Source organism: Chlorocebus sabaeus, chromosome 26 (genome assembly GCF_047675955.1).
Source record: "Chlorocebus sabaeus isolate Y175 chromosome 26, mChlSab1.0.hap1, whole genome shotgun sequence".
Lineage (NCBI taxonomy): Eukaryota > Metazoa > Chordata > Mammalia > Primates > Cercopithecidae > Chlorocebus > Chlorocebus sabaeus.
Window position 1 is genome coordinate 45,124,986 of NC_132929.1, and position 18,308 is coordinate 45,143,293.

At 44.0% G+C, this 18,308-nt stretch overlaps 1 protein-coding gene across 1 annotated transcript in view; it reads left to right on the forward strand.

Moving 5' to 3' along the window:
* Window positions 1-1,991: 1,991 nt before the first annotated feature.
* The window catches only part of PAQR5 (progestin and adipoQ receptor family member 5), a 62,626-nt gene continuing 46,309 nt past the window's right edge, over window positions 1,992-18,308 (forward strand). The window contains exon 1 of the mRNA XM_038010097.2: window positions 1,992-2,151. The gene's annotated coding sequence lies outside the window, so the exon portion shown is untranslated. The remainder of the gene's footprint in view (window positions 2,152-18,308) is intronic.

The following is an 18,308-nucleotide window of genomic DNA, read 5'->3' on the forward strand; positions in this document are numbered from 1 at the left end:
TCTTTGAGACAGGGTCTCACTTTCTCACCAGGCTGGAGTGCAGTGGTGCGGTCTCGGCTCACTGCAATCTCTGCCTCCCAGGTTCAAGCGTTTCTCCTGCCTCAGCCTCCCAAGTTGCTGGGACTACAGGCGCCCACCACCATGCCCAGCTAATTTTTTTGTATTTTTAGTAGAGATGGGGTTTCACTGTGTTAGCCAGGATGGTCTCGATCTCCTGACCTCGTGATCCGCCCATCTCGGCCTCCCAAAGTGCTGGGATTACAGGTATGAGCCACCGCGCCCGACTCTGGAAATAAAGACAGTTTTAAAGATTATTGGTAAAATAAAATGTCTTGAAAATGTAGACATTTGGTCTAAATTAAGGTTAGATATCAGATTTGCTAAATGCTTTATGGTCAAACTGTTTCTTTGACTTTTGAAAGTTGTTCCATTTCCCTACTTCGGAGCATTAGATGATAGATAAGGCCTGGGGATATATGGAGAGCCAGGTCCGCCAGCTATGCTAAGAGTCAGACCTTATCTTCATTTCTGGCTGATGTCCTAGGCTCCACCCCAGTACATAATTAAAATCAGTTACTTATCAGGTTTTTCACTAAAAATAAAAGTTGCTAAGATTTAGCATTGTAATATGTAGTTGAGACCACTGGAGAAAGAGTTTTATATACTGAGTGGGGAATGTGTTTTTGGTGAAAGATGATAAGAAGGCATGGGAATATGGCTTTTGTGAAAGGGAATGTAGTTTTGTCCACTTCAGAGGGTTTTAAAGATTGTCTTAACCTAAAAGAGTAACGGAACAAAACTGAAGGTTTAAGCAAAGGGAAAAGTGTTTGTAAAGGTTTGATCTTGTAAAAAAAATTCTGTGGGTATAAACAAGTTCGCTAAGATTTAAAAGAAATTGGCTGGACATGGTGGCACTTTGGGAGGCCGAGGATGGGGGATCCCTTGAGGTCAGGAATTCAAGACCAGCCTGGCCAACATGGTGAAACCCCATCTCTACTGAAAAAAAAAAAAACAAAAATTAGCTGGGCGTGGTGGGAGGTGCCTGTAATCCCAGCTACTTGGGAGGTTGAGGCAGGAGAATTGCTTGAACCCGGGAGGTAGAGGTTGCAGTGAGCCGAGATTGCACCACTGTACTCAAGCCTGGGCAACAGAGTGAGACCATGTCGCAAAAATAAATAAATAGATAAATAAATAAATAAATAAATAAATAAAATAAAAAAGATTTAAAATAGATTTCAGCTTTTTTTTTTTTGAAACGAAGTTTTGCTCTTGTTGCCCAGGCTGGAGTGCAATGGCACAATCTCGGCTCACTGCAACCTCTGCCTCCTGGGTTCAAGTGATTCTCCTGCCTCAGCCACCCGAGTAGCCTGAATTACAGGCATGTACCACCACACCCAGCTAATTTTGTATTTTTGGTAGAGGTGAGGTTTCTCCATGTTGGTCAGGCTGGTCTCGAGCTCCTCACCTCAGGTGATCCACCTGCCTTGGCCTCCCAAAGTGCTGGGATTACAGGTGTGAGCCACCATATCCAGCCTTTTTTTTTTTTTTTTTTTTTTTTTTTTTTGAGACAGAGTCTCACTCTATTGCCCAGGCTGGAGTATAGTGGCACAATCTCGGCTCACGGCAACCTCTGCCTCCCAGGTTCAAGCCATTCTCCTTACCTCAGCCTCCCGAGTAGCTGGGATTACAGCTTTAAAAACTGTGCTATTGGAATAGAGGAAAAAAGTAAACTTCTAGGACTCTCATGGAGAGCTGGTGTGTTAAACATTGCCAATCCTTTTGTTTTCAGAGTCAAGGTTACTTATTTCTTTAGAGTTATTTGCAACTTTCAACAAGTGAGTAAAATATACTCCTGTGGAAAATTTTGGAGCGTATTTGTTTCTCTCTACCTGATTGCTCTAGAATTTGGAAACCATGTGTGTGTATTCTCAATTTATGGCAGTATAGTTAATTGCATAAGTGCAATAAGAATCTGTTTTCTTTTGTAACAGGACACCATTGGAGAAACTGGTCATTTTACCAAGGATTTGACTGGAATGGCATGCTTCCTTTAAAGAATTAAAGTTGACTTATAGAGCCAATTAAAGCCCTTTGGGGAATCTGGCCTCATACCTTGTCCACAGAGTTCCTGTACAAGGTTCCTAAGCTGTGGTAAGTACAGAATGTCACTTTCTAACAGGCCCAGGAACCCCAAGTTATCTTGGGACCTCAAGAGGAGAGGGCTTTGCTCAACTCATAGGTATTTGAGGGTACAAACCCATGGCTGGGCTCAGCTTTTAAAAAATTTTATCTGAGATTCTTCATGGAACAGAGTTCTATCAAAGCCAATTTAAAAAGCCTAAGTGAAAAATAATTATTCTTGCTGCACTTTATGCAAATAATCAGGCCAAGTAGAGTAAGACTAAAATTTATTTTGTAAACTGTAAATCAGTTCTATCATGATTTGCTTTTAATAAAAATGGTGACTGAAATCCTAGCACTTTGGGAGGCCCAGGTGGGTGGATCGCTTGAGGTCACGAGTTCAAGACCAGCTGGCCAACATGGTGAAACCCTGTCTCTATTTAAAAAATACAAAAATTAGCCAGGCGTGGTGGTGTGCACCTGTGGTCTCAGTTACTTGGGAAGCTGAGGCATGAGAATTACTTGAACCCGGGAAGCAGAGGCTGCAGTGAGCTGAGATTGCGCCACTGCACTCCAGCGTGGGTGACAGAGCAAGACTCTGTCTCAAAACAAACAAACAAACAAAGCAGAAACAACAACAACAACAAAAAGATTGTTGTGGGAGGACTAAGGCTACCAGGTACCCAGACAGATGCATGTCTGGACAAGAAGCCCCTCCTAATGTAACTGCCCAAGGGGTTCACCTTGTCCACTGCCTAGTGACAAAATTATGCACCAAAAGAAAACTATAGTGTACTGTTGTTAGCTGTTCTTGAGGTTTTTTTGCTGCAGGTTAGACTAAATTCTAAATTTCTTGTGGGTTAGAAGTCCCCACGCTAATGCTTTCAAATCTTTGCTTTTAAAATCCGGGATCGTACTCCTCATTGTAGAACTGGTGATTTACCTTATAGTAGGCTGTTCACTTAAACACTGTAGTAAAACTATAGATGAAAACACTAATGTTATTCCCACACAAGCCTTGGAAGCCCAGCCAGGCCTGCATGAGTACACTCAGACAGTTACAAAGCGTTTCCACTCTTCCTACCTTGGGGTTCACTCCCATTCCCACAATGTCCCTTGTCAGCAGGAAGAAGCCAGAGCGATTGACAGCCTTTTCCCATCTTCACAGCCTACACCTTAAGATGAAGGTGTTACAAAATCCAAAGGGAGGGATCGAGACTGCCTTTGCAAAATTATGACTGAGACAATGAAAGAGATCTAACTTAACCGATTCCATCTTGCCTCTAACCTCCAAGCTGTCTTTTTCATTTCCGGGCATAGGCTGAACTAACTCTGGGAGAAACTTACTTTGTAGTTTATAGTTTAAACAAAAATGGTAACAGCCCTTTCCCAAAGCAGACCTCCTTCTTGCCTGGGGACTAGATTAACATTAGCCAAAGGATTAGAAATTATGATTTAGGAATCTTGCAGCTGAAGGCCACAAGATTCTGACCCTCCCTAGACTGCTCCTAAGATCAGTGCTTGAGATATTTTGCAGACACTGCACTTGATGGATCTGCTGGCACCACCCAGATCAATGAACTGGCCCCTCTGATCTTGTGTCCCCCACCCGGGAACTGACTCAGTGCAAGAAGACAGCTTCAACTCCCTGTGATTTCATCCCTGACCAGTCACCACTCCTGGCTCACTGGCTCACCCCACCCACCAAGTTATCCTTAAAAACTTTGCTCCCTGAATGCTCAGGGAGACTGATTTGAATAATAATAAAACTCTGGTCTCCTGCACAGCCGGCTGTGCGTGAATTACTCTTTCTCTATTACAATTCCCCTGTCTTGATGAATCGGCTCTGGTAGAGAGCTGGCAAAGTGAACCCCTTGGGCAGTTACACTAGGAGGGGCTTCTTGTCCAGTCATGCATCTGTCTGGGTACCTGGTGGCCTTAGTCCCCCCACAACAATCTTTTTGTTGTTGTTGTTGTTTCTGTTTTGTTTTTTTTTGAGACGGAGTCTTGTTCTGTCACCCAGGCTGGAGTGCAGTGGCGCAATCTCAGCTCACTGCAGCCTCTGCCTCCCGGATTCAAGCAATTCTCATGCCTCAGCTTCCCAAGTAACTGGGACCACAGGTGCACACCACCACGCCTGGCAATTTTTGTATTTTTTATTAGAGACAAAGTTTCACCATGTTGTCCAGGCTGATCTTGAACTCCTGACCTCAAGTGATCAGCCACCTGAGCCTCCCAAAGTGCTGGGATTACAGGCATGAGCTATTGAGCCCGGTCCCTCCACAATCTATCTTTGGAATGTACCACAGCATGTGTGACTCTAGGTGGAAAAAAAATCCATGGCTCTCTATAATCAATACAGGCGACCTGTGACATTAACATCTTTTTTTTTTTTTAAGACAGAGTTTCGCTCTTGTTGCCCAGGCTGGAGTGCAATGGCACAATCTTGGCTCACTGCAACCTCCGCCTCCTGGGTTCAAGCGATTCTTCTGCCTCAGCCTCCCCTGTAGCTGGGATTACAGGCATGTGCCACCATTCCCAGCTAATTTTGTATTTTTGGTAGAGACAGGGTTTCTCCATGTTGGTCAGGCTGGTCTCAAACTCCCGACCTCAGGTGATCCACCCGCCTCGGCCTCCCAAAGTTCTGGGATTACAAACAGGAGCCACTGTGCCTGGCCTCACATTAATGCCTTTTTTTCAAGCTTTTTTGATTATGGCTTTTAGTAAGTAATACCTTTTGTCATAATCTAGTACACACATACAGTCATACATAACATAGTAAGCAATATCTGTAAACATATATAACAAATATCACAAAACAGTACTTACCTTTACTCTGCAATACACTGGTATTTTCTGTCTATTCTTTTCCATACGATTCTACCTTCAAATGTTAATCATGACTCACTAAATAGATTTCATGATCCATTGAGAGGTTGTGACCTGCAGTTTGGAAAGCACTGCGTGAGCAGACATAATCATGGTTTTAATGAATGGCAAACTACTTGGGAGTTGTTTATGATCTTGCTGAGGTGGGCATTTGACCCATGCTACAGGGAGGCTGAAGTTCAGGCACGTGTCATTCAGCTGATGAGTGACCTCAGCTTTCCCCCAGCTCCCTGCCCTGTGAGTTGGTCCTTTTCTCCCCATGGTGGATTCACGCATTGGCATGGCAGGATGGACTTCTGGTCCTTCCAACTCTAGGACCCATGCACATGTTCCCATTGTTCGTTGGAGACCTTCCTTATTTTTGACTTTGCCAGGCCCTCACTGAGTGATCTCAAACAAGTCATTTCCTATCTGAGGTTCTCAGATATAAAATAGGAAGAAGGGTGGATTGAACTAGCCTGTGCTTCTCACAATAGCGGGGGAGGCAGTTTGCAGCAACAGGATATGTATAATATGTATTTTTTTTCTGGAAGATTTGGAGAAAATAAATTTTTGTGTTAAAACAACTTTAAATTATGGAGCAGACTACAAAGAACACATGCTTTTTTATGATACTTTTTTATTGTGGTAAAATATACATAACATAAAATGTATCATGCTAAGCCCTTAAAAATGTGTAATTCATTGGTATTGAGTACATTCATATTGTTGTGCAACTATGACCACCATCCATCTCCACAACTTTTTCATCTTCCCAAATAGAAACTATGTGTCCCTGAAACACTCATTCCCCATCCCCCCTACCCACCTCCCTGGCCCCCATGCCAGACTGTCTTTACATAAATGTCTCTATAAATTTGTCTATTCCAGGGATGTCACCTTAGTGGAATCATACAATATTTGTCCCTTTGTGTCTGGCTTATTTGACTTAATGTTTTCAAGCCTCACCCACGTTGCAACACGTATTAGAATTCTAGTACTTTTTTTTTTTTCTTTTTTTAAGAAATAGGATCTTGCTCTGTTGTCCAGGCTGGAGCGCAGTGGTGTGATCACAGCTCACTGTGGCCCCGTTCTCCTGAGCTCAAACAGTCCTCCCACCTCAGCCTCCAGAGTAGCTGAGATTACAGGCATGAACTACCACATTGGGCCTTTTATTCTTTCCTAAGGCTGAGTAATATCCTGTAGTATAGATATACCACATTTTGTTCATCCATTCATCTGCTGATGAGCATTTGGGCTTCCACCTTTTGGTTGCTGTGAATAATGCTGCTGTGAAAATTGGTTTAGAAACACCTGCTTCAGGCTGTGCACGGTGGCTCGCACCTGTAATCCCAGTACTTTGGGAGGCCAAGGTGGGCGGATCACTTGAGCCCAGGAGTTTAAGACCAGCCTGGACAATACAGGGAGGCCTCATCTCTACAAAAAATACAAAAATTAGATGGTGTGGTGGCATGCGTCTGTGGTCCCAGCTACTTAGGAGGCTGAGGTGGGAGGATCACTTAATCCCAGGAGGTCAAGGCTGCAGTGAGGCACTTTCAGCCTGGGCAACAGAGTGAGACCCTGTCTCAAAAAGAGAAAAATAATCTGTTTCAGCCCCTTTCACTTCTTCTGGGTATATACGTAGAAGTGAAATTGCTGGATTATATGGTAATTCTGTTTAACTTTCTGAGAAACTGTCATACTGTTTTCCATAGCCATTGTACCACTTTACAGTCCCACCAGAAATGCATTAGTTTGTTTCTCCACACCCTTGCCAATACTTACCTTCTGTGTTTTTTGTTTGTTTTGTTTTTTGATAGCAGTCACCCTAATGGCTGTGAAGCGGTATCCCATTATGGTTTTGAATTGTGCTTCCCTAAAGACTAGTGGTGCTGAGAATCTTTTCACCTGCCTGTTGGTTGTTTGTTCTTTTATTATTGTTATTATTATTATTTCTCTTATATTGGTTGTTTGCACATTTGGGAAAAAATATCTATTCAAGCCATTTGCCCATTTTTGAATTGGCTTGTTTGGAATTTTTTTGGTCAAGTTCTAGGAATTCTTTATATATTCTGGATATTAGTCTCTTGTAGATATCTGATTTGCAAATCTCCCATTCTGTGGGCTATCTTTTCACTCTCTTGATAGTGTCCCTTGATGCATACAGGTTTTTTATTTTGATCACATGTTTTAAGGTAAAATGGTCTGAAAGCAGCTGGGGCCCCTGCTCCTAGGCTCTGCCTCCCTCCATCCTCCCCCAGGGTGCTATTCAGTCATTGGAGGTGGTGAGGACTGCCAGGGTCTTGTGGCACAGTGATGGGATCAGGACTCGGCCTTGGTCACCTCCTGGGCTCTGTGCTGTTCTCTGTCCACATGAAGGAGATTAGACAGGAGCCCCAGGGGAAGGAGAGGGTGGCTCAGCCACCCAGAGCCCGCCTGAACGCAGGACCTCCTCTTCACCTCTCACTCTGTTCTTCTCCAGCCATACTCGGACCCTGCATCTTGCAGCGCTGGCTAAAGAAGCCAACTCCTCCTACCACACGCAGGACGCATTCGGACCACTCGGAGGATAAGTAGAAAGGTGATGCTGGCTTCTCTCTCCCGACATCTCCTCGCTGCTTCTCACAGAACCTGAAACCCCTCTGTTAGCCTTGCTTTTTTGGGTCAAATGCATGATCACTTGTCTGAAATGCCTTCAACAAAATCCAGACATCCAGTGGTGATTTAGACTGGATGGCTTCTCAGAAGCTTCCTGGTCTCGTGTTTCCGTTCTAAAGCGAGCATGGAGAAATTTCCTACCAGTGTTCTTTGCCTTTGCTATGCATTACCTGACTATGAGTTGAGTGTTTTGTTTTCCAATATATTTTTCAGGAACAAGGAAGTGGCATTACAGCTGGGTCTATCCAGAGTTTTTCATATTCAGGGTCACTACATTCCATTATTAGGATAATAGGCTGTCTGGGGGAACACGGGTAACCCTGGACTTTCCCAGTGAATACTTATTTGGGATCCTTTCAGAAGGCACTTGACACAATCAGGGAAAGAAATAGAGGCAAAAAAAATGTAACACAGATTGAGATTTATTCCCAAGGAATATGGTCTTCCAGTTGCAAATCCTGGTTTTGTGGTAAAAGAGTCTTTAAAGATTCCTTTAAAGAGCTGAGTAGTGAGTTTGGAGAAAGTAATCATTGCAGATGAACTTAGGCCAACTGCTCATTTACGATGACTATTTCATCCATCAATTTCAACATGCACTTTTTTTGCGACATTTTAACAGCTCTGAAATCAAGATTCATTTCCTATCAGTGGTGCCTCATGATAAAATTGGCAGCATTTGTGTGTGTGTGTGTGTGTGTGTGTGTGTTAGTGGTAGGCAAAAATAGTGGCATGACTTCCAGCTGATAGTGTCTGAAGTTGATTGAAATACAGTCCTAGGCTCATTCTATCTGCAGGTACCTGAGAACTAGAAGGACCCCCACAATCTCAGCACCAGGTAGCACAACACAATGAAAGATTCAGGGTGAGTTCCATCATGCATATCTTTTTTTTTTTCTTTTTTTTTTTTTAGCAAGCAGACAGAGAAACAGTATAATGACCTAGCAAACCCCAGCAAGCTACTCTTCCTCCTGAGTGGCTGGGACCACAGGCACATGCCACCATGCCCAGCTTATTTTTGCATTTTTGGTAAAGACGGGGTTTCATCATGTTGCCCAGGCTGGTTTCAAACTCCTGGACTCAAGCAATTCACCTGCCTCGGCCTCCCAAAGTGCTGAGATTACAGGAGTGGACCACCGTGCCCGGCTACAGCAAACTACTCTTTTAGGAACTCTTAGGCACACCTTGCTTGAAAGTTCATGCATGACTGATGTGACAGCTGTCTTGTGGCATGCTTCGGCTGAACTTCTAATTGTATTCAAACCATTGACTCTTCCCTAAAAGGCTTATCTGAACTCATTTCAAGGAGTGGCCTCTTTGGGGTATACCATAGCTGTCATGCAAAAGACAGGGAATCTTCTCACTCATTCACATATCTCTAATTCCACTCATTTCTCCAAAGAAACAGCATTCACTCTGCTAATTAGTAAACCCTCTGGTGTTGATTAAAAATAACCTCAACTGAATCCAAGCTGTACTCTCCGGAATGTGTGTGTGAGTTTATGATTCGTCTTTCAAATGCTAACTAACCACCCCCACCAGGGGTATGGATTAAAACTAACATTTTCATATCATGTTATCTATGTGAAGTATTTGAAAGCAAATTGCAAACAGCATAATAATAGCAAATGAGTACTTGTGAATTGGGACACATTTTTCAGCAATTAGCATTAAACACAGCTTTAACAAGCATAGATTTCAAACAACTTTTTGGCGGTGAGAGTATTTTTCAAGTAAACTGTGTGAGGTGACTCAAAAGAGTGGCTGTAGTTGTGAAGATGCTCTTGCTGATTTTGAATACACTTATTTCTATGAAATATGAGGGGAGGCTGGGCACCATGCCTCATGCCCGTAATCCCTGCATTTTGGAAGGTCGAGACGGGTGGATCACTTGAGCTCAGGAGGTAGAGACCAGTCTGGCCAACATGGTGAAACCTTGTTTCTACCAAAAAATACAAAAATTAGCTGGGCATGGTGGTGTGCTATAGTCCTAGCTACTTGGGAGGCTGAGGTGGGAGAAACTCTTGAACCCGAGAGGCAGAGGTTGCAGTGAGCCGAGATCACACCACTGTACTCCAGCATGGGTGACAGAGTGAGACCCTGTCTCGAAAGAAAAGAAAAAGAAAAAAGAAAAGAGACAGAAGAAAGGAAAGAAAGAAGGAAGGAAGGAAGGAAGGAAGGAAGGAAGGAAGGAAGGAAGGAAGGAAGGAAGGAAGGAAGGAAGGGAAATATGAGTGGAAAAGCTATTTTAAAATTGATATATTGAATATGTAATATTCAATATTCATATAAATATATGAATATATTTAGGGGTTCTGAATATGTATGCCTAACTAATTAATAAATTAATGCTGTGAAGAGATTTTTTTAGTTTATTTGTATTACTAGAAGTTACTAAGTTTTTGGACCCTTTCACTGGGAAAATAGTCCATAGGCTTATAATTTGGCCACCTTTTATGTAAACATATTTGATAGGTTATGAGGTTTGCCAGCTGTGTCCTTCAAGGCCTAAGATCCACAGAGTGTAGGCTGAAGTTCACTGTTGGGGGATCTTTATGGATGGGCCCCTAGCCTAAGAGGAATGAGACAGCCAAGTGCAAATTTCACCTCTTAGTAATTTTGCTTGGTCTTGAATGGAAAAGTTTTAGCTTGAAACCTCCTGAGGGTGATTTTGCCGTTGATTTGCCTGTTTTGTTTTCTTTTTTAAGGCTATTTCAGGGGAGCTCAGCATGTCCTGGAGAGTGTATTAAACACACACCCTCTTTTTGTTTTGATTTTTTTGAAGCTATTTAAAACTTATTTTAAAGCTTCGGAACTCTCTTTTAAATGAAATCTTACATTCAGGATTTGTATCCTAGGTAAAAAAAGAAATCTTGCATAGCCGGGGGTGCCTGTAGTCCCAGGTACTTGGGAAGCTGAGGTGGGAAGATGCTTGACGCCAGGAGTTCGAGGCTGCAGCATGCTGTGATCACACCTGTGAATAGCCACTGCACTCTAGCTTGGGCAACAGAGTGAGACCCAGGGCTGGGTTCCCTAAGGGAGGGGGACACTACTGAAAATTTATACTATTATTCTTTCTCCCAGCCTTTGCCAAAGGGACCTGTGGCCCAGGGTAACTGTGCATTAGGAAAAGGAGGTAATCAGAGCTTTCATGGACGGCTATACACCAGCTCTGTGCTGACATTGATTCTAGGAGACCCAAAACGTTACTGTGGCCCTCTAGTCAGAGGCGAGGCTCATAGAGGTGAGGTGATCAGCGGAGTTGTAGCTCGGGTCTGACTCACAGTGGGTCCAAGGGAATAGACAAACTTAGAGGCTGGCAAGAATCCCCACATGACTTCCCTAACCTGTGAGGGGAGGGCTATTGTGGTGGAAATGGCCGAATGAAAGCCATTAGAGCTGTCTCTACCTAGAAACATAATAAATCAAAAACAATATCGCATCCCTGGAGGGATTGCAGAGATTAGTGCTACTATCAAGGACTTGAAGACATAGGGATGGAGATTCCCACCACATCCTCATTTAGCCTGTGCAAAAGACAGATGGATCCTGAAGAATCCAGAAGACAGTGGATTATCACAAGCTTAACCAAGTGGTGACTCTAATTGCAGCTGCTGTACCAGGTATGGTTTCATTGCTTGAGCAAAATAACACATCTCCTGGTACCTGGTATGCTGCCATTCATCTGGCAAATGCCTTTTTCTCCAACCCTGTTTCTAAAACCCACCAGAAGCAACTTGCTCTCAGCTGGCAAGGCCAACAATACACCTTCACCGTCCGACCTCAGGGGTATGTAAACGCTCCGGCCCTTTGTCTTGATTTAGTTTGCAGGGCACTTGATCGCCTTATCTTTCCACAAGGTACCACGCTGGCCCAGTACATTGATGGTGTTGTGCTGATTGGACCCAGTGAAGTAGCAGCTACTTTGGGTTTATTTGTAAGACATTTGCTTACATAGAGGGTGAGAAATCTGACAAAATTCAGGGGCCTTCTACTTCAGTGTAATTTCTAGGGACCCAGTGGTGTGGGTTGGGTATCTTGAGATATCCCTTCTAAGACGAGGGATAAGTTGTTGCATTTGGCCCCTCCTACAACCCAGAAAGAAGCATGTGAACACCTTGGGCTTGTTTGGATTTTAGGGATGCATGTTCCTCATTTGGGTATGTTACTGTAGTCCATCTACCAGGTGACCTGAAAAGCTGCTCACTGTGAGTGGAGCCCAGAACAGGAGAAGGCTCTGCAACAGGTCCAGGCTGCTATGCAAGCTGCTCTGCCACTTGGGTCATATGACCCAGCAGATCGATTGGTGCTTGATGTGTCAGTGGCAGGTAAGGGTGCTCTCTGGAGCCTTTGGCAGGCCCCTGTAGGTGAATTGCAGCAGAGGCCCTTAGAGGGCCTTTTGGAGCAAGGTCTTGCCATCATCCACAGATAAATACCCTCCTTTTGGGAGGCAGCTTTTGGCCTTAGTAGGACTGGGCCTTAGTAGAAACTGAATGCTTGACCGTGGACCATCAATTAACCACATGACCTCAGCTACCTATCATGAACTAAGTGTTATCTGACCCACCAAGCCATAAAGTTGGGTATGCACAGCAGCATTCCATCATCAAATGGAAGTGGTTTATACGTGACCAGGCCTGAAGAGATCCAGAAGGCCCAAGTAAGTTATATGAAGTGACACAAATGCCCATGGTTTCTACTCCTCCTACTCTGCCTTCTCGCTTCCAGCCTGCACCTATGACCTCATGGGAAGTGCCGTACAGTCAGTTGACAGAGAAGGAGAAACAGGGCCTGCTGTCCAGATGGATCTGCGGGAGATACAGGCCACCTGAAAATGGACAGCTGCAGCACTATGACCCTTCTATGAGGCATCTTTGAAGGACGGTAGTGAAGGAAACTCTTCTCAGTTGGCAGAACTTCGAGCAGGGCACCTGGTCATGCTTAGCAGGGCACCTGGTCATTGCTTAGAAGGAGAAATGGCCAGATGTATACAGTATACTGATTCATGGGCTGTAGCCAATGGTTTGGCTGGATGGTCAGGAATATGGAAGAAACATGACTGGAAAATCGGTGACAAGGAAATTTGGGGAAGAGGTATGTGGATGTACCTCTCTGATTGGACAAAGGAGGTGAAGATATTTGTGTCTTATGTTAGTAGTCACCAAAGAGTGACCTCGTCAGAGGAGGACTTTAATAATCAAGTGGATAGAATGACCTGTTCTATAGATGCCAGTCAGTCTCTTTCACCATCCATCCCTGTCATCATCCCAGAGTCTCATGAATAAAGTGGCCATGATGGCAGGGATGGAGGTTATGCACTGGCTCAGCAACATTGACTTCTACTCACTGAGGCCAACCTGGCTACAACCACTGCTGAGTGCCCAATCTGCCAGCAGCAGAGACCACCACTGGGTCCCTGATGTGGCACCATTCCCTGGGGTGATCAGCCAGCTACCTGGTGGCAAGTTGCTTACACTGGACCCCCTCCATCGTGGAAGAGGCAGTGTTTTTTCCTTACTGGAATACATATTTAATCCGGATATGGATTTGTCTCCCCTGAAGGTGATACTTCTGTCGAAACTACCATCCATGGACTCATAGAATGCCTTATCCATTGCCATGGTATTCCACACAATATTGTTTTTGATTAAGAAACTCATTTTACAGCCAAAGAAGTATGACAGTGGGCCCATGCTCATGGAATTCACTGTTTTTACCATGTTCCTGTTATTCCGAAGCTGCTGGCTTGATAGAACAGTAGAATGGCCTTTTGAAGTCATAATTACAGAGCCAGTTAGGAGGCAATACCTTGCAGGGCCGGGGCAAGGTTGTCCAGAAGGCTGTACATGCTCAGAATCGGCGTTCAATATATGGTACTATTTCTCCCACAGCCCGGATTCACAGGTGCAGGAATCAAAGTGTAGAAATGGAGGGGGGTGAGGGGCACCACTCGCCGTTATCCCTAGTGACTCACAAACAAAACTTTTGCTTCCTGTTTCCAAGAAGACTTGATGCTCTGCTGGTCTAAAGGTCTTAGTTCCAGAGGAAAGAATGCTTCCACAAGGAGACACAACAATGATTCCACTGAGCTGGAAGTTAAGACTGCCATCCAGCCACTTTGGGCTTCTCGTGCCTCTGAATCAGCAGGCTAGGAAGGGAGTGATGCTTTGGGCTGGGATGATTGATGTGGATGACCAAGAAGAAATTGCCCTTCTACCCGACAATGGGAGTGAGGAAGAGTACGTCTGCAATACAGGAAAGCTCTTTGGGCCTCTCAGTATTATCCTGCTCTGTGATTAGGGCCAATGGGAAACTATAACAACTCAATCTAGGCAGTTCTAACAAATGGCCCAGACCCTTCAGGAATTAAGGTTTAGGCCAACCCACTAGGTAAAGAACCATGACCAACTAAGGTGCTTACTGAAGGCAAAGAGAATGCAGAAGGGGTAGTAGAAGATGATAGTTATCAATACCAGCTACAAACATGATCAGTTACAGAACCAAGGACTGTAATTTTCATGAGTAGTTCCTCCCTGTTTTGTTAAGAATATGTTTCCAGGTGTATGTACATATATTAATAAATATCTTTGTTTTTGTGCTTCTCTTATTTCTTCATCATGTAATATAAGATTCATTGACCTTGTATCAGTAGTTAAGTATTTTTAATGTTATATCGTAGTATTTAAGTCATGAGATATCAAGAGAAGAGTAAATATCACCCAAGAGCTTTACCTCCTCTTCTGTGGAAGGGATTAGTGCGTTTTGGGTTGTATGCAGGATAATTGTATCATGTTATGCAGAACTATTTTCTTGTTATTGTCTTTATTTGGAGATTAAATATGATTTAGGAGATGCAGATGGGTGCCAAGTTGACAGGGGGTAGACTTGTGATGGTTAATTTTAGGTGTCCACTTGACTGGATTAGGGAATACCTAGAGAAATGCTAAGAGTGATTTCTGGGTGTGTCTGTGAGGATGTTTCCAGAGGAGATTGGGTTGTGAGTCCATGGACCAAATGGGGAAGATCCGCCCTCAGTGTGGGCAGACACCATCCAATCAACAAGGGCCCAGATAGAACAAAAAGAGGAAATTCAAATTCTCTCTCTCTTTCTCCTGGAGCTGGGGCACCCTTCTTCTTCCCTTGGGCATCAGAACTCCAGGCTCTCTGGCCCTTGGACTCTAGGACTTGCACCTCCACCCCAGAGTTCTCAGGGCCTTCTGCCTCAGCCCGAGGGTTAAACCATCAGCTTCCCTCATTCTGAGTCTGTAGGACTTGGACTGAGTCACACTGCTGGCATCCCAGTGTCTCCAGCTTGTTAGACAGCCTGTTGTGGGAATTCTTGGCTGCTATTATCACATGAGCCAATTCCCCTATCACCTCTCTCTCTCTCTCTCTCTCTCTCTCTCTCTCGCTATCTATCTACCTACCTACCTACCTATCTACTTGGTTCTGCCTCTCAGGAGAACTCTAATACAGGTGTATATTTGTCTTATTTCTTCTTTCTTTCTCTTTCTCTTTTCTTTTCTTTTCTTTTCTTTTATTTCCTTCCTTCCTTCCTTCCTTCCTTCCTTCCTTCCTTCCTTCCTTCCTTCCTTCCTTCTCTTTTTCTTTTTCTTTTTTTTTCTTGAGACAGTCTCACTCTATTGCCCAGGCTGGAGTGTAGTGGTGAGATCTCGGCTCACTGCAATCTCTGTCTCCCGGGTTCAAGAGATTCCCCTGCCTCAGCCTCCCAATTAGCGGGGATTACAGACATTCGCCACCACACCCAGCTAATTTTTGTATTTTTAGCAGAGACAGGGTTTCACCATGTTGGTCAGGCTAGTCTCGAACTCCTGACCTCAGGTGATCCACCTGCCTCAGCCTCCCAAAGTGCTGGGATTACAGGTGTGAGGTACTGTGCCCGGCCTGTCCTACTTCTTTATTTCTTTTTTATATATTTCTTGGAGACAAGGATAGTCTTATTCATCATTTTTCCCCTGTGCAATGAAGGAATAGAATGATACAAAGCACACGTACTTCCCTCTGTTCTGCGTATCACAAACTTAAACCATTTTTATATCAGTTAAATTCTCAGCTTTTCCTTAAATCTGCAGAAGCCCACAGAGAATAATCAGCTATTCACTTATCCCTTACCCTTTCTTGCCACATGATTAAAATGCAGTAAGCAGTGAATGAATGAAGAAATGAATGAATCCTACACTACTTTGTATTTCCCCTTAGTTTTGCATGGCTAATGTGGTCATCCTACCTAGATAGTGTGACAGTAGGGACTGTGTCTTTCTTATTCTTCCCATGATATTGAGTCAAAGCCAGGGAGAACTAGGGGACCTAGGTAGGCAGGTCTGTGGAGACTCAGCCTTGATTTCTATTGTTGTCTAAGGCTTCTCTGGTGTGTTTGAGTTTCCCTATTACTGGACTTTTGCCTCTTGTCCTGCCATTAGGTGGATTAGTGGTACTTCTGTGAGTGTGCAAGGCTCGGTGATTTAGCCATGAAAAACTAAGTGTACCACGGCTTATTTACATCAGTGTTGTATTTTTTGCAAAGTATTAACTTTCATTTTTTAACCTGGGCAAAATGTAGGTGAGTTTTTAAAAGTTATTTTCTTTATTATTCTATAATTTTGAAATCGTATGTCACTATTTTATTGGTATAAAATATAAATAACATTTTAACCATTTTGAAGTGTGTAGCTCAGTGGCATTAAGTACATTGGTAGTGTTGTGCAACCATCGCCATCATCCGTCTTCAGAACATTTTTATCATCCCAAACAGAAACTCTGTGTCCTTTAAACACCAACTCCCCGTTGTCTCCCCCCAGCCCATGGTAACCACCATCCAGCTTCCTGTTTCTAGGAATTTGACTACTCAGGGTGCCTCGTGGAATTATACAATATTTGTCCTTTTGTAAGTGGCTCACTTCACTTAGCTTAAGGTTTTCAAAGGTGTGTCCTGGTTGTAGCATGTATCAAAATTTCCTTCCTTTTTAAGGATGAATAATATTCCATTGTATGTATAGTTCACTGATACAGTTTGAATATTTGTCCCTGCACAAATCTCATGTTGAAATGTAACCCCCAGTGCTGAAGGTGGGGCCTGGAGGGAGGTGTTTGTATCATGGGGGCAGATCCCTCGTGGTTTGGTGCTATCTTTGAGATAGTGACTTCTGTCAAGATCTGGTTGTTTAAAAGTGTGTGGCATCTCCCCACCCACTATCTCTTTCTTTCTCTCTCACTCCTGCTTTTGCCATATGACTTGCCAGCTGCTCCTTTGCCTTCCGCTGTGATTGTAAGCTTCCTGCAGCCTCCCTAGAAGCTAAGCAGATGCCAGCACCATGTTTCCTGTCCAGCCTGCAGAACGTGAGCCAATCAAACCTCTTTTCTTTATAAATTACCCAGTCTCAGGTTTTGTTTGTTTGTTTTCTTGTTTTTGAGACAGAATCTTACTCTGTCGTCCAGGCTAGAGTGCAGTGGTGTGATCTTGGCTCACTGCAACCTCCACCTCCCAGGTTCAAGCAATTCTCCTGACTCAGCCTCCTGAGTAGTTGGAACTACAGGCGTGCACCACCATGCCTGGCTAATTTTTGTATTTTAGTAGAAATGGGGTTTCACCATGTTGCCCAGGTTGGTCTCAAACTCCTGACCTCAGTTGATCCACCCACCTCAGCCTCCCAAAGTACTGGAATTACAGGCATGAGCCACCGCGCCCGGCCTCAGGTATTTCTTTATAGCAATGCAAGAATGGACTGATACCACCACGTTTTATTCATTCATCCTTTAACGGACACTTGGGTTGCTCCCACCCTTTGAGTATTGTGAATAATACTTCTATTACTGTTTTTAAGAAAGAATCATATTTACAACAGTGAAATAAACAGATTGTATTTTGCTGCATAGTTCCAGAAAACACTTGGAACATAAATATAAGAAGCAGCAAAAGTAAACAAACCACAAAAATCAAAACGACTTCAAGTTCAAACTGTGAGCATCATTGCTTCATTAAATAAGCATTTGCTGAGGCCCAGGGTGGGCCAGGCATACACCCCGAGTTTCCAGCCAGCTATGGGAGGCTTCTTCCTGAGGGGGCAGACAAGGCCTAGAGAGTTAGCTGTGACTATAGGTACGATGTGGTTGGTGCCGCAGGTACATACAAGCAAGGTCTCTGCGTGTTCAGAGGTGGGGAAAGAACCCCTCTGGTTGATGGGGACTATGAGGAGGGCTCCAAGGAGGTGGTAGACTTCGGCCCAGTGATGATAGGGGTAGAGGAGGAAATTTACTATGGTCAATTTCCAACTCTGCTCTTCTTTGCTAAATCCAAGGTGTACTTTTCTGTTTCTTGGATCTGTTCCAAGGGTTCTGGGTCTCTGTGGTGCACATTACTCACAGCTGTTAAGTGGTCTTCATCCTGCATTTAAGCAATCTTGTTACTTAATCTTGAGTTGCTCTGTCTTCAACAAGTGCCTTGGATTTATTTGCTTGGCTTGGTTCTTTTGTGTGTCTCAGGGCAACTGAACTCTGGTCAGCTTTCTGGAAGAGTTCAGTTGCTTCTCTTTCTGGGATCTGGGGCAACTCCTGGTCCTCTTCCACCCACTGGCTAGACACAGACTTAAGATCCCACTGTCCATCCAGGCACAGCCTCTGGTGAGAGGAGGTAGAGCAGTGAGCAG